At 48.7% G+C, this 12,267-nt stretch overlaps 2 protein-coding genes and 1 long non-coding RNA gene across 3 annotated transcripts in view; 1 reads left to right on the top strand and 2 right to left on the bottom strand.

Annotated features, from left to right (window-relative positions):
- Nucleotides 1-3,792, bottom strand: part of LOC147737439 (uncharacterized) — a 115,529-nt gene extending 111,737 nt beyond the window's left edge. The window contains exon 1 of the long non-coding RNA XR_015297363.1: nt 3,600-3,792. This is a non-coding gene — a long non-coding RNA (uncharacterized LOC147737439). The remainder of the gene's footprint in view (nt 1-3,599) is intronic.
- The window catches only part of LOC147737434 (uncharacterized), a 908,239-nt gene that overhangs the window by 194,800 nt on the left and 701,172 nt on the right, over nt 1-12,267 (top strand). The window lies entirely within an intron of this gene.
- The window catches only part of LOC147737438 (uncharacterized), a 204,130-nt gene that overhangs the window by 117,208 nt on the left and 74,655 nt on the right, over nt 1-12,267 (bottom strand). The window lies entirely within an intron of this gene.

The following is a 12,267-nucleotide window of genomic DNA, read 5'->3' as shown; positions in this document are numbered from 1 at the left end:
GCGGAGTCTACCCGCTATTCCAAAGGCTGCGGCCCGTAATGTAGCACGACTCGCGGAGCCCACCCGCAGCCTGCTTCCAGCGTCCCCCGCCGCGCAAAGTGAGTGAAGCGCGGCGACGGGGTGAAGAGACTGCAAAGGAGGAGCTGCGGGACACCAAAACCGAAGCGGAGCTCACCCGCTGCAGACACTGCCTCGCCCGTCGGAACATGACCCCCAGCTCCCCTGCCCGCGCGGAGGGAATGAGGCTGCCGCGGGCAGGGAGCGAAAAGAACAAACTGAGCCCTCAGCGACCGGACATGGCCCCCAGCCCCCCCCCCCCCCCTCCCTCACACCATAAGTACTGAAATGCCTGCAAGCGGCCAGCGCGAGTGAAGTGAACAGGAAGGTGGCGCGCGGCAGTGCTGGCTGCTGGAGGGTCCCATGCCACGTACGTTTTTGAATGTGCCCGGACCCCCGCAGGGGCAAAGAAGCTGTCCCTCCACACGCGCACAGAAAGTGCATCACTGCGCACCTACATGAAAGGAAAGAGAGGGGACTTACCTCTGCCCAGCAGTGACTCCAGCTCCTCCCCTCCTGCCCTCTCCATGGCAACAGCAGGTCCTACAAGCTGCAAGAGGAACAGCAGGAAAGAAAGTCCCCAAGAGGAGAAAGCCACTGCTGAAGAAAAGCCCAAGCTACACTACCCTCTAGTGGACTTTGGTGAGCAGTGCACCAAAAGAAGCCACAAGAATAAATCAAGCACAAGTAAGCACAAGGGACAGCCTACAGGGAGAACAAGCCTACAGCGACGCGGACGGAGACCCATCACCCCTGCTGAAGTGACGCCTGTGGCCACAGGTGCTTGCCGCAACCGCAGCAGACAACCTCATGCTGGACGTCGAGGGAAAGTCCGAAACGTCTACCGCAAGCAGCAAGATCCAAAGGCAACCGATGGAAGAGCGCAAGTGTACCCCGGACGCGGACAGTACAGGACAGCGCCTAACAGAGAGGAAGCCACACCCGAAGCACCAGAAGACATGCGAGGCAAGTACCCAAGTGTGAAGAATAAAAGTGCGACACGCAAGTGGAAGAGCAACAACGCCAAAGAAACTAAAAGTGCAAGGAACAAAGCTACACTGAAGATGTATCACGACGGTACCAAGTGAAGCCAGAACTTGCCACTGCAATGCACACTGACGTGCAACGGAAGAGTAACACACAGTTACCCCGCAGCCAAAAGGAGGCAAAGCAACCAAGCACGGTCAATGCCTCAAGAAGCTAAAGAGCCTCACCGGAAGCGAGCACGAGAAGTGCATCCACTGGAGAAGGTCCATGGAGCGGTGAAGTAACCCTCCGGAACAAGCAGAGCACACGAAGAGCGCAGGCGAGACTGCGCCAACGAAAAAGCACTGCAGCAGAAGCAAATAGCGATCCCAACGATCGCGGATAGCGAGAAGACTCACGAAGAGGAAGCTGTCCACCCCATCTGGTAGCAAAGAAGATCGCCCAAGAGAAAAGGATGATCCGACAAGCCAGAGGGGCCCCCAAACAAAAGCCGATCACCCAAAATGGTCGCCACAGAAGAGAGAAGAAATTCTGCCAAGTCAGGATGAAGATGTCCTACCGTAAGACGTCCGTCAACTGAGAGATCAGGAGAATGTCCGAAAGAAGACCCGGAGAGAAGGACGCAACACTTACAAGAAAAGAAGTAATAGGAGGCAAGAGAGAAGATCGTAATGACCGGTCCAGTCACCGAAGAGTGGAGAGAAGACCGTGTCCTAATGACAGGACAAGACCAGACGGAAACAGGCGGAGTGCACGCTGCTTGACGAAGCCTGGTCAGCAAGACAAAGGAAGAAAGGTGACCGCACTGGGTTGCGAAAAGGAGAAGAGAGAATGAGTGGCACGATGCCATGAAGAAAAGAACTGAAGGAAGAAGTCATGTGGCACGACGCCATCAGGAACATCTGGAAAAGGTGAAGAGAGGTGTAACAAGTCCACACACCTACAAGAAGAAGAAAAGGTGACACACACCACAACACCGTGTACAGTGACCCACACGTCCAGGAGAACACCAAGAACAGAACAGCTACCCATTCACGAGATCCCGACGACCCGTGGACGGTAGGAGAGCACAGGCCGGACCATTGGCAACACCCACCTTTGGGATTGAACGGAAGTCTGGAAGCGGAGGGAGCTCAGATGGCCTGAATAAGGAGTACTGACCGATCCCCACCAGCCCGTGGAGATCCAAGGGGCAAAGGCCTCAGGGACACCGGTGGCAGAGGGTCCCGACACGAGAGATAGATCCATCGCCGTCTCACCTGCACGTCCCGGGGAGAAGAGGAACTTGTGCGCAAAGGAAGGAGTCAACAACTACCCTTCAGGTGGAGCTACGGACTTTGTGAGGTAGTACCCTCATCGTCTCCTCCATTCACACGCAGACTGTGGAGTTGGAGCAACGCTGTGGAGTAATACCCGGCCTAGTGGAAACCTGACTCAAAGGGCCTCCGGTATATCTCGTGGCAGGAGAATACCCGCGAGAGGGGCATCCTAGTGAGAAGAATGTCCTTCAAACTCTACCCTTGCAATGTGAAGCCAAATTGCTGACAGTGAAGAAACCGACGGACCAGCAGAAGACAACGTCATCCTAGTCTAACATCTGGTCATCCTGTTTGACGTCATCCTCAAAAGCCAGATCTCAGTGGACTGACCAACACATGTCCACGGCGAAAGCGAAGAAGAGCACACCCACCGATAACCAGGACGTCAAGCCAAGAAGAAATAAAGTTTCAGCAGCAATTTCCATCACCGTCATCAAGCAAGCAGCTGAAGAGACTCGATGTAAATGTGTAATTATTGTACATTTGTGTATTTCCTCCCATAGGTTCGGACTCTTGCTTTTCCTTAATTTTTATTAAAGTTTGGGAGGAATGTAGTGTCCTAGCTGACACTGTTAAGGGTTAATATTGTAAAGCCTACACTAAACACCCACCCACCACTGATGTCACGAGGCACGTGACATCAGTCAATAAAAGTAGCCGAGCGCACGTGCTCGTGGCTCACTAACCCACTACCTAACTAGTGTCAGTGTCGCTTTCATTTCTACCATGTGGGACTAGAGCCCACGACGCGACACTGCTCTGTAATAATTTTCCCTCCAACATAGTCTAGGGGAAATAAGTCCCAAACCTTAGAGCCCCAAGTGGATCAAGCATGAAGTTGAGATACATATACCTATACTGTCCCAGTATAACTTTCTGTAAATAAAGAAGGGGTATTTTTAAACGTCTGAAAATCCATATCTGTAAAGTCCCAGGGTGATGGATATTTCAAAGAAACCTACTTTCAAAGCCGTGTTTAACCAAGAACTGCCACAAACTGTTGAAGTCTATCAAGGCATCATTCTTTCATGCAAACGCTGAAAGTGGCACGCGCCTGCTCTATGTGAAGGAACGGTGCTTGGGTCTGTTGTCAGCGTGGATCTCACCTCGAGACCCACAGGGAGCCGTTCTGGTATGAAACATTCATCAAAACGTTGAACCTCATGTCTCCGTGTCCTTGGAGCGTGATGACCCCGAAGCCATCAAACGACATGAAACCGAGGATCTGAGTCTTACCTTCCTCTCGTCTCAGAGCGCAGCATAGGATGCAAAGCAGCAGAGCGAGGGCGGCATCAGCACAGCAACCGGTGCATAAGACCTTGGGTGACTTCCGGTATCCCGACGTACCAACAAACGAAGGACTACGGTCGTGGAAACGGGCGCCATCTTGGAATGGGGAATCTGTCAAATGCTCGTGTTCTGTGCACTCATCTACTGCTCATGAATGGAATCTGTAAAATACAATTTAGATCATTGAAAGGGTGGCGTGTATAAAAGATGCACGTTGGAGTGCTGACATGTTTTGATATAAATCCATATTGCGTAATGTGTATTAACTATAAGAGATATTCTTGTGAATTCTCCAGGCTAGGTTCAAAATCCAGACAGGGACAACCACATCCCAGCCAGGGACAATTACATAGCAGTGCAGAGCAGACAAATGCGCACTCAGTAGCAAACGTATTGGTTTGTGTCCAGTCCACACCACCTCAGAACATCTTTAACATACAGAAGCCAGAGTTTGAATTAATTCTCCTGCAGCTTGCAAATGCCACTGTTCATTTGTTTCCAGGGACACACAGGCATTCATAGGCACACACAGGTACAAATCCCACAGGCACATAAAAACACACATGCGCACATAGAGGCACACACAGGCACTCGAAGGTACATACATGCACACATGCGCACATAGAGACACACAGGCATTCATAGGCACACACAGGTACAAATGCCACAGGCACATAAAAACACACATGCGCCCATAGAGACACACACAGGCACTCGAAGGCACATACATATATACGAAGGAGAGACCCAGGTGGGTGTCGTGTCTTCGTTACATCTGCACTCTGGAGCCACAACCCTCTGAATAGTTAATCTGAGCTCTGTCATACTTTCACCTTTTGACTGGCAAACTTAGTCTGTCATAAGTGTTTGGATTTTCTGCGGTGTAGGCTTCATTTCTGCATGTTCGTGGTTCTTTTTAGTTTTGTTTACTCTTGTAGGACAGCACTTCTGAGGCATGCGGATAAACTTAACTTCCTCAAGAAAAATAATCCCGCACCGCACTCCGCTATCCTCCCAATACGATTGCGCCTGACACCGGTAAACAAGCGGCTTACATCACATGTCACCGCCCACGGAAATGAAAAACAAGTCTTAGTAAAATAACCTCACCTAAAACATAGAAAGAACAAGCATTGAAAATGCGATAGGTCTCGCCTTTCATTAAGATAAAGCCATTTGCTTTGCTATACTGTTCCATTAGCAAAGCAGATGGCTTTAACTAAATCTAAGGCAAGACCTGTTGCATTTTCAATGCTTGTCTGTAAGTGGTGTGTATTTATTTTCTCTGGTATTCATCTGCCAACTGTACGAACAGCAGAGACTATTTACACTTATACATGTAGCTCTGCAAATAGCAAACAAGCTTCATTATTTACCAGCACTGTGCAACAGCAAATTAATGTAATTTTTTTATTTAATAATTTGAGTGATGATTGGTATGAGCGATGAGTGATGATTGGTATGAGCGATGAGTGATGATTGGTCTGAGCGATGAGTGATGATTGGTCTAAGCGATGAGGGAGGATTGGAATGAGCGATGAGTGATGATTGGTCTGAGTGATGAGTGATGATGAGTGATGATTGACATGAGCGCTGAGTGATGATTGGTTTGAGCGATAAGTGATGATTGGTCTGAGTGATGATTGGTTTGAGCGATAAGTGATGATTGGTATGAGCAGCTTCTGCATGGAGCCTCCCACAACCACGACCTACTCCAGTAAGCCGTTTCTGACATCAAAAGGCAGCCCTGCACTCGTCCGTCCTGGGCCTTGGTGAAGAGGACAAAAGGTGTCCCTACATCCCCGAGCTTCCCAACTTACCTCTGCAGCTGTGGGTTTTGACCTGAGCCTGCAGCCTGTTTCTGATGTTGGTGTGCTTTGGGCCTCTGACGCTGCATTGGCACCCTGCACCCGGCCGCCCCTGTGCCGCTGGTTGTATAGTGTTGGTGTTGCTTGGGCCTCACCCTGTGCTTGCTTAAACCCCTGGAGACTATCCCCTCCCCCAAGCTGCTGCTACTCACCTTTAAGCAGCCTCTGACCGATTGCCCTCAAACCTCATTGATTTGTATGGGGCACCTGACCTTGAATTTTCACCCTGTGCCCGGCCGTTCCTCTGCTGCTGGTGATGCACAGTTGGTGCTGAGCTGAGTGTTGCCCAATACTGACCTTAGCTTCCAACGACTGGTCTTGTAAGCCGATGTTATCCCTATGTATATTGAATACTTTCTTCCTCCCACAGGCTAACACTGCAAAGTCTGAAAATTGCACGGTGTCCATTTTTTTTACTGAAAAGCATTTCTATTGAAACACTTATTTACCTATGACACAGTTCTGTGGTTCTGCAAAATAAATATAACCAAGTACTAATATTATAAATTGGTCTCAGATTTATTCATTGACTGTGTGTCTCATTTATCGCCACTGTGTGTACAACAAATGCTTAACACTGCCCGCTGATAAGCCTAACTGCTCTTTCACACTACCACAAAAGAGAGCATTAGTATTATCTACTCTGGGGATCCACTGGACTCTCTGCACACTATACCTTACTTTTGTGTAGTATATAAAGAGCCAACTTCCTACAAGGCGCTTGGTGGCAGCAGCGTAGCCAGAGCTTGTGGCGCCCGGGGCTATCCCTCAGATTGCCGCCCCTGGGGAGAAGGGTGAGGGGGGTGGAGGGGTGCTGGGGAAAAAGGACCGAGAGACACATAGTATCGCCGCTAATAGTTACCTCGATCATGCAAGTTACATGCACATACATGACACGGTCCAAGGCTACACAGTTTAATACACCGGTGACCGGCAGTACAAAGAAGAGCACACAGACTGCCACCCTGCAGGATTTCAGGAAGGGCCTAAAAACATGGTTATTCAATTACCGTCCCTCATCAGCAGCACCGCCCCCACCCCACAGTGCCTATAGACCCTCACAGGTGATAAGTAGCGCTATGCAAATCCTGTTTGTTTGATTGATTGGCACCCGATTTCCACACATCGCTTGTGCGATATATTAGTTTTATCTGCTTTAATGATATATCTGCAACATTGTGAGTTCAGTGATGAAGCATTGATGGCAGCAACACAACTCTGAAAATTATTCGAGCACCACTGGGTGTTCCCAATCCTTGGTTATTTCTCTTGGTTATTACGTCTCTGAAAATGCTCTGACGTCATCCTGAACATTTCCTTGTAAATATGTATGATTATTATTTGAAATCATTTCTCACATTTTTTTTGTAAAAAAAACCGTAGAGTACTTTGTCGTCTGCGTGTGGTATAAAATTTTAAATAAAGAAATAAAAATGTAGAAATTACCAGCATTCACAGGGTTCTATACTTTATGGAAGGTTCTCTGACACTCCACTGTACAACTGGCGGCCATGTCTACGTTTCTGTAGTTGCAGGGCAATGCCTGCAATGTTCAGCTCATGGTTTAGTCAAATCTGAACTAGGGAATGGTGGAGTGAAAAAGGTGGGAGTGGCGCACCCCGGCCCCCACCTTCCCGCCAGTCTTCTGCCGCGGTTGGCAGCCAGCTTGCTCAGGCCTAGTCCAAGAATACTCCCCTCTTACCACCATAGCTGCCAAGGTTTCAGAATGCTATATGTGACATTTTCATAATTTTAGTGTGATTATGAGTGCCATTTCCACAAATATGAGTGACACTTTATAGCAAGCAAATCAAGCAATGAATACAAGGAAAACATATAAATATTAGAAATTACACCCTTTTAAGTACATCTGCTAATGTTTCAAATTGCTTATGTGTGAAATTTTTATAGATTCAGTGGATGTATGAGATACATTCAGTGAATAAATGTGTGACACTTAAAGTGATTCTTTCTTGCAACCAAAATGATGCAATGAAGTCCATGGAAACAGACAAAAATCGGAAATCACACTCATTTGTTCAACAAGAAAGTCAAACTCTGCAGCAGGTGCTTTTAAAGCTAATATTTAATTTTTAAAAAGTCAGCACCCTCCACCCCGACCTCAGCTCCAGGTGCGGCTGAACCACAAGTAAGAAAGGGATCTCTGTCCGACTGGCGTGCAGTAAATTGAACATCGTGCCACAGCTTGGGCCCACCGGACACGTCTCCTCCCCCAACCAGCAGTGTTTCCACGTGAGACCTGGCGCTACCCTGGGAACATCTACAGAAAACAGGTTTGGCGCTACTTTAAAGAGCTTTCTGATATAACAAAGAAAGCCTTCTTTAAAACAATAAATAAATATCTTTGGCTCGAATTCACGCTAAGATGAACTGCTCAAGAAGATATAGTGGGCAAATGACGCACAAAAGTTCTAGTACTTTAGCTGCATCAGAACTGACAAAGCCTGCTGAGGCTGCACCACCACTCTGCAGCAGCTTGGCAAATGCACGTCGGGCGGTGCACTCCCAAAAAACACTTAAACTATGCCACGGGCAGCAGGCTGGCCCGCCTAGAGATATGTGCGTGTCACGAGTCAGTGTCAGCCCTGGCTATTTCAAAGAGTTATTACATCGGATTGGTAAAAGAAAGATAACAGGCTCACCGGAATCTGAACTTTCTGCAGTACGTCACGCATGCACCTCACGTTTGCATTTGGCTCTGGCTGCGACGGTCTCGCGCACCTCGGCCCGGTGACGTCAGGCGTAGCTGTAGTCAGTGAGTGACTGACCCGCCTACCGGTGAGTTTGCTTTCACTTCAAACGTGGGCGCGCGCGCGCACTGGTGGCCGGTTGCGCCGCAACCGGCCACCAGTGCGCGCGCGCGCCGCCCCGAATACAGTGCCGCCTGGGGCGGTCCGCCCCCCTCGCCCCCCCTAGCAACGCCGGTGCTTGGTGGACATTGTCCCCGGTGTGTTTCCAGTGTTGGAAACTCTGAATAGTATGAGAGACAGAGGCGGCTGGTGACATTTGAAAGTGGTGGGCCGTAAACTAATTTGCATATTGCACCGCAGCGAGCGAGCCCGAACCACCTTGCATCCATCCATACATCATTACTGCATCCACCCATCCATCCACCCACCCACCCATCCTGCATCCATACATCATTCATTCATGCATCCACCCATCCATCGATCATGCATCCACCCATCATGCATGCATCCATGCATCCATCCATACATCATTCATGCATCCATCCACCCACCCACCCATCCTGCATCCATACATCATTCATTCATGCATCCACCCATCCATCCATCATGCATCCACCCATCATGCATGCATCCATGCATCCATCCATACATCATTCATGCATCCACCCATCCATCCACCCACCCACCCATCCTGCATCCATACATCATTCATTCATGCATCCACCCATCCATCCAGCATGCATCCACCCATCATGCATGCATCCATGCATCCATCCATACATCATTCATGCATCCACCCATCCATCCACCCACCCACCCATCCTGCATCCATACATCATTCATTCATGCATCCACCCATCCATCCATCATGCATCCACCCATCATGCATGCATCCATGCATCCATCCATACATCATTCATGCATCCACCCATCCATCCACCCACCCACCCATCCTGCATCCATACATCATTCATTCATGCATTCACCCATCCATCCATCATGCATCCACCCATCATGCATGCATCCATGCATCCATCCATACATCATTCATGCATCCGCCCATCCATCCACCCACCCACCCATCCTGCATCCATACATCATTCATTCATGCATCCACCCATCCATCCATCATGCATCCACCCATCATGCATGCATCCATCCATACATCATTCATGCATCCACCCACCCACCCATCCCGCATCCATACATCATGCATCCACCCATCCATCCATTATGCATCCACCCATCATGCATGCATCCATGCATCCATCCATCCATCCATACATCATTCATGCATCCACCCACCCACCCATCCTGCATCCATACATCATGCATCCACCCATCCATCCATTATGCATCCACCCATCATGCATGCATCCATGCATCCATGCATCCATCCATACATCATTCATGCATCCACCCATCCATCCACCCACCCACCCATCCTGCATCCATACATCATTCATTCATGCATTCACCCATCCATCCATCCATCATGCATCCACCCATCATGCAAGCATCCATCCATACATCATTCATGCATCCACCCATCCATCCACCCACCCACCCATCCTGCATCCATACATCATTCATTCATGCATTCACCCATCCATCCATCAATCCACCCATCATGCATGCATCCATGCATCCATCCATACATCATTCATGCATCCACCCATCCATCCACCCACCCATCCTGCATCCATACATCATTCATTCATGCATCCACCCATCCATCCATCCACCCACCCATCTAACCTGCATCCATCATTCATGCATCCATCCACCCATCATGCATGCATCCCTCCATGCACCCATCCACCCACCCATCCACACAGTGACAGCATTAATGGCCGACAGCAAAGTTAAGGCATCAATTAGATCTCAAATAATCCCTGCGTCCTGTTGTCCAAACACCTCCACATGTCAATTCTTACCCACCAAGGGTTCAATTTAGCGTTGGAACTGTTTTATTTTCAATAGCTATTCCCATAGTTTTAGTAAAATGAGCATTAACAAAATTACCAGAAGCCCCAGATTCAATCATTGGCTGAATCTTAATATTTGCCCTTTCTGCAAACTAACTCTATAAACAAAAACAAATGCCGCTGTGCTTTTTGCACTATTTGGGTCAAGAAGATCCGGGACACTACATAAAGAGAACTTGAAAGTGTGGCCTCAATCATTAATAGGTCTTCTCTTTTTCCACGTACTGACTTTCACTTGTATAACTTTCAATTTGGATTTCAGGTTTCATGGGACAGTCTTTTAAAAAGTGGATGATTTTACTACAATACATGTAAAGTTTCGTTTTTCATCTTTTTTCCCTATCGTCTTTATCAACAGCACCCCTTGTACATTGGCTCTGGAAATGAAGGAGTCTTAACAAACAGAGGCCGCAGTACGAGGGAGGGAGAGAGCTCTGCCCCCCCAGACAGGGGGTTATGTATCCGGGCTATGTATTGACCAGCCAATCATGGCACTGTATGCAGCGCCAGGATTGGCTGGGGGGGCACCATGAGTGCTCGCCCAGTCGCCCTGTGCAACCCCGGGGGCTGCGGCCCGCCCCCTGGTCCTCTCTCTAAGGGCAAATTCACAGGGAAACAATCTGCGCATGCGCTGGCATGTTTGTGCCCTAAACCCACTTGCGCAGCTGCAGCAGGCCCATCCTCTCCCCCCCCTCACCACCCCCCGCACTCCGGAAAAGTCGGGTGTCTCCTGGATTCCCGGCCGGCAGGTAGCGCGATTTTTTAAAATATTTGTATTTGGTTTTTAGTGAGGACGCGGTGGGTCCATGGGGCTTAGTGGGGCTACGCCCCTATGCCCCAATGGACGCAACCCGCCTGATGAAAGACACAGTATTATCTCACCCCAGCTGTGAGTTGTGGTCATAATGCCACCCTTGCCATGTTTCTTGTTTCTTCTTCTCCCAGCTCCTGTCATCGATGCTTCTGAACTGTCCGGAGTCTGGTTTTCTCTTGGATCACCCTGATATGTCCAGTGATGGACGCTCTTGACTTTGCTGAATGTGCATCGTCAGAGAAGAGGACTGGCTGCAAGCTTGGGTGGCGTAACTGTAATCAAGAGACCCTGGAGACAAGTCTTCTGCCTTCATGCATTCCAATGGATTCTGGGAATTGTAGTCTTTTTGTGACTGAACTAAACTTGACTGCTGTATGGATAAGGCAGTGAAAGTAATGCTTAATGCTCTCCTCTCTGCATTTAAACAAATTGAGACCCTGCAAAACTTTGCACTTAGAATCCTCTAAACTCTGAGCATGAATACAAGATATGTCATGGGAAGAATTTATTAGGACGAGAACATAAGCAGACCGCAGAAAGGAAAGGAAGTGAGAAAATACAACGAGGAAGGGAGAAAAAGGGAAAAAGAACTCAGCATATACAAGAGGTCAGCCCTAAAAAAGATCAAATGAAGAACATAGCTTAGAGCCCTTTTTGAGCTCTGACTTTGACACTTTCAGAGAGGGAGTGGGTCTGATATGAAGTGGTAGGGGGGGCAAATATACTGGGCATTGCAGGAGAAGGGCCTACTGATTTCCGTCAAATGAGGGGACTTGAGATAAAGACTCAATTCCCAGAGTTCTGGTCTTGCTTGTGCTTACACAGGCTGCTATGGCTGGCCTGTAGTTACAGTTCGAGTGGTCTCCTATGGGTGGCATGCTTCAGCCCATGGGGACCCCTGGTGTACCTATGCACTGGGCACCTCAGTACCATATGCTAGGGACTTTTTCTGTTAGACTTAAGTGCCGCCTTTGATACAGTGTCACACTGCTCTCTCCTTAAAGCTCTACAATCACGAGGTATTGCAGGCCTTGCACTGGAATGGATTAAGAACTTTCTTACTGGAAGAACCTTCCAGGTATTCTCCACCTCAGCTAGTTCCAAGATCTATGAATCTCCTTTTGGTGTACCACAGGGCTCGATTTTCAGCCCTGTGTTATTCAATCTTTATGTCAACCCGCTTGTCACCATAGCGCAGGAAGCTGGGTTGTCTGTTTTTTCGTACACTGACGA

The sequence above is a fragment of the Lissotriton vulgaris genome, chromosome 1_1 (genome assembly GCF_964263255.1).
Source record: "Lissotriton vulgaris chromosome 1_1, aLisVul1.2, whole genome shotgun sequence".
Taxonomy (NCBI): domain Eukaryota; kingdom Metazoa; phylum Chordata; class Amphibia; order Caudata; family Salamandridae; genus Lissotriton; species Lissotriton vulgaris.
This window is presented reverse-complemented; position numbering and strand designations above follow the sequence as displayed.